The 4,607-nt window shown below is 36.6% G+C and overlaps 1 protein-coding gene across 2 annotated transcripts in view; it reads left to right on the forward strand.

Annotated features, from left to right (window-relative positions):
• The window catches only part of LOC106870351 (uncharacterized), a 131,631-nt gene that overhangs the window by 115,540 nt on the left and 11,484 nt on the right, over positions 1-4,607 (forward strand). Inside the window, exon 1 of one of the 2 annotated variants that reach the window (XM_014916386.2) lies at positions 4,098-4,181. The exons of the other annotated variant lie outside the window; for it this stretch is intronic. The gene's annotated coding sequence lies outside the window, so the exon portion shown is untranslated. Of the gene's footprint in view, positions 1-4,097; positions 4,182-4,607 lie in introns of those variants that run through there. 2 annotated transcript variants of the gene reach the window in all.

The raw sequence follows: 4,607 nt of genomic DNA on the forward strand, positions 1-4,607 counted from the left end.
TATGTTACGGGGACGTAAACACAACACCATCGGTTGTGAAGCGATGTTGGGGACAAACACAGACACACAAACATATACACACACATATATATATATATATACATATATACGACGGGCTTCTTTCAGTTTCCGTCTACCAAATCCACTCACAAAGCTTTGGTCGGTCCGAGGCTATAGTAGAAGATACTTTCCTAAGGTACCATGTAGTGGGACTGAACTGGGAACCATGTGATTGGTAAGCAAGCTACTTACTACGCAGCCACTCCTGCGCCTATAGTAATGAGAACTTTTCCATTTCCTTTTACTCTGTTTTTTTCTATCTTGCAAGTTACACATGGTAACTTCACTAGTGTTGATGGCACTCAGTACACTCTGTGAAGTGGCTGGCGTTAGGAAGGGCATCCGGCAGTAGAAACCATGCCAAAAATGAAATTGGAGCACGACGCAGCTCTGTAGCTCGCCAGTTCCCGGTCAAACCGTCCCACCCATGCCAGCATGGAAAATGGACATCAGATGATATGTCTGTATGTGGCTGTGCATGTGTGTGTGGGTTTATGTGTATACATATACATATATGCAAATATATGTTTATGTTTGTATATATGTATATATACGAGGGTGAGTCAAAAATTATACGCACTCTTGTATTTTCAACGTATTTACACAAAAGCAGGGGATAAAGAAGTACGTAATTTTTCTATATAGTCTCCTTCCTTTTCGATGCACTTGGTCCAGCGGTCCACAAGCTTGCATATTCCGTCCAAGAAGAAGGTTTTTGGTTGGTCGTGCAGCCATTTATGCACCGCTTCCTTCACATCTTCATCCGTAGGAAGTCGACGACCTCGTAAACTATCTTTGAGCAGTCCAAAGATGTGATAGTCGAAATGGGCGAGATGTAGGCTGTAGACAGAGTGTTCCAGCACCTCAAAGCCCAATTGGTTAATAGTTTAAATGGTCTGGACGGCCGTGAGTGGGTGTGTATTGTCATGCAACAATAAAACTTTCAATAGGTTTCAGCGTTTGGTGCGAATTACTGGCTTCAGTCTTTCGGCCAGCAAAGCACTATATCTTGCAGTGTTGGTAGTACACCCTTTTACCAGGTAGTCTTCCAGCATATGGCCTTTTGAGTCCCCAAAAAGGGTTAGCATCACCTTTCCAGCGGAAGACTGAGTCTTGAATTTCTTTGTCGCTAGCGCGCCAGGAGGTTTCCACTCTATACTCTGTCTTTTGTAGTCTGCCTCATAATAATGAGCCCATGTTTCATCTCCTGTGTCTACTCTGCTCAAAAATTCCTCGCCCTCATTGTTGTAGCGATCGAGTTAACGTTGGTAGACCTACCTCAAGGTGTTTGCGCTTGTGCTCTTCAGTAAGCTCTCTTGACACCCATCTTGCACAGACTTTATGGAAGCCGTGCTCATCATGGATGGTTTGATAAGCAGAACCGTGACTAATCTGCAGAGAACGAGCTACCTCATCGATGATAACTCGCCGGTTCAGCATTACCATCTGTCGAGCTTGCTGAATCTTCTCGTCAGTGGTAGAGGTTGACGGGCCTCCTGGTCCCTCTTCGTGCATCACGCTTGTCTGACCACTTTTAAACTTTTCGACCCACTCATACACACTGCTACGCGGTAATGCACTGTCTCTGTATTGCGCTAAAAGCCTCCGATGAATTTCAGCACCTGACACACCTTCCGACCAGAGAAATCAGATCACTGCTCTTTCTTCTTTGGTGTACATTGCTAGTGGAGTGGCCATGCTTACGTTGAAAACCAGAAAGAAAAATGGCGTGATTAGGCTCAAACTTCGATCACGTTAGCACAATAGTACCAACTATAAACACGCATGCGCAGAAGGGAATATGACAATAGTAAAAATATGTTATGGCGTAAGTGCGGATAATTTTTCACTTCCTCTCGTACATACATACATCTCTTCGAAATGCCGGTGTTAAAACGGGGGTAGCTGATGAAGTAGAATGTTCTCTATGTGGCTTGTGTGTTTTCTCGTCTACGTTTTGTTTGCAATGTCCTGTACCCAGATATGCACCTATACATACAGGTGGATGTCGGTATGCACATGCCTGTACATATATATGCATATACTCATTTACTATTTGTTTTTACATATATATGTATATATACATACACACACACACATATGTACGTATGTATAATTATATATATACATATATATGTATATATGCATACACACATATGTATGAATGTATGTATGTATGTATTTATGTAAATGGGTAACGGAAAACATTCTAATAGTATGGGTCGAGATAGAAATACAATGTAATATACGTATGAACGTTTTCTATATCCAGTTTAGCTATGTTTACATCATATGTTTAAATTTGTGGGACGCTGGCTCTGTGTGTATACTAACAAAGCCATTAAAGACCCTGCTAATTTATTCAGAGCTATATGCAATTATATGGTCATTTAAACATTTAATATCTAATAAAATAGAATATTATTTTGAAATAAATTGTATAAACTGCAGTTATGTAGGGTGTGTATAGTATGTAAAATATTAGGTTCATAGAACCATGCTCCGGATATGGTGTTGTTTTATGATCATGTAGTTTTATGAGGTTTTTTTAAGATAAATATAAGTGTAGAATATATAATTTAGTGATACAAAAATAAAATAATATCCAGAAAAATGTATTATTTTAAAAACATGGTTTAAACTATAGGAAGTGAATGTGGTAATGGATTTTAGTGTAATTATATCTATATTTGTATTAATGTTTCCTTGGGGAAAAAATAAACATTAATATTATAGGTGGTAATTAGGAGAATCGATATAGAGAAGCTGAAAGGATGTTAATAGAAGCCTAAAATTGTATTTGTAAGTATAATGTAAAAATGTAAGTCAGGAGCTAATATAATTATAAAGTTATAATTTAAAGATAACTTATCTAAAAGTTAATGTCGATGTCATTTAGTATTAAGTGTAATCTAATTTTATTAAGATGGCCACATCTTATGTATGTACATAATTGGCAACAGAGAGCTTTGAAATTCGTGAAAATAGCACTACTTAAATGTTTTTCTGAATGTATTTCCTTCTACCAACATGGAACATTTAAAACTTCCCAACATTTAAAACTTGTAATCTTCTCTATCATAAATATTTAACACACCACTGCAACATCGACTACACACTAATACCAAGTAATGATTTTTTTATAGTATGGGCATTTTACTCTACTTCACTCAATAGAACAAACTGCCGCACTTGATATTTTATGCAATCATTTGTCATTGTATTAACTGAGATGACTTTCAGCTCTTTTCCTACCGAACCATTACTCTGCTCAATCCTTCTGTAAAATTTATTACCTACTTCATAACACTGTCACGCGGGGTTAATATTATTCTCTCATATCTCATGCTTTCGATTATTCCTAAGAAACGACAAACCAACCTACACTCATTAGTTATTACATCAAAATCACATTTAAATATTTAAATTTTGATTACCCTTAATATTCCACCAACCAGTCCTCGTCCATTTTACAATAGTTTGCAAATGATAATAAATTTAGATTTCTCTCTACACTCTGCATCAGACGTCTACTACAATTCTTCGTTGTCTTCCTTCCATTCACACTCTTTCCTCCAGCGTTTAAATCTGACCACGTTTCAACCATTTACGAACTGCCTTCTTATTCAATGTGTCGAAGGAACTGTAATTACAATAAACCTAATAACTTTTATAAATACATATCAAATACAAACACAACCATCCCAAATATTACATTGTAGCCAGTTATATCTTACACACACATTATCCTGTCCTTGACCCTACACCTCATCCTATTTTCAGACCTAGTGCATCTTGGACTACCTCATGCAATGTATTCTTCCTCTTCATAAGACATTAAATTGTACATTGAGGGTGACTCAGTTATTTCTAAATTTGAAACTATATTATTGTTGTTAATATTATTCTTGTTGTTGTTAATGTTGTTATTCTTCTTGTTGTTAATGTTGTTATTCCTGTTGTTAATGTTATTGTTCTTCTTGTTTTTGTTCTTGTTGTTGCTCTGATGTTATTGCTCGTCTTCAAATAATCTCCCCAGATTTAACGAAGATTTCGTGACGTTGATAAACGAGAACGAGGTGAAGTCAACCTCACCTTAAACCCAAAGTATTGATTTCGAGGTTCGAGATTTTTTTCTGTTCTATTCTTTTCTCTTTTTTCCCGTGTTCATTTTCCTTCTGTTTCTTTTGTTCTTCTCTTCTTTTTTACTTTTCTTTTTTTTTTAACGCAATCATCTTTTCTTTCCTTCTATCCATACTGAAATGTGTTTCTGTATTCAAGTAGACTTTCTCCTCATTTCTCTCTTTTTGTTTTATTCACCTTTCCATCTCCTAACCTCTTTCTTCCGTCTCTCCCTCTCTTTTTTCTCTCTGTCCTTCACGCTTTTGCTCTCTCTCTCTCTCTCTCTCTCTCTTTCTCTTAAACACTTTATATTTTTTCAGTCTTCCTCTCTTTTCCCCTCTTTTTCGCTCTCTCTGGTTCTCAATCTCCATTGTTCTCATTTTCTTTATGCATGTGTATAGCATTTATATATATATATATATATA

The sequence above is a fragment of the Octopus bimaculoides genome, chromosome 6 (assembly GCF_001194135.2).
Source record: "Octopus bimaculoides isolate UCB-OBI-ISO-001 chromosome 6, ASM119413v2, whole genome shotgun sequence".
NCBI lineage: Eukaryota > Metazoa > Mollusca > Cephalopoda > Octopoda > Octopodidae > Octopus > Octopus bimaculoides.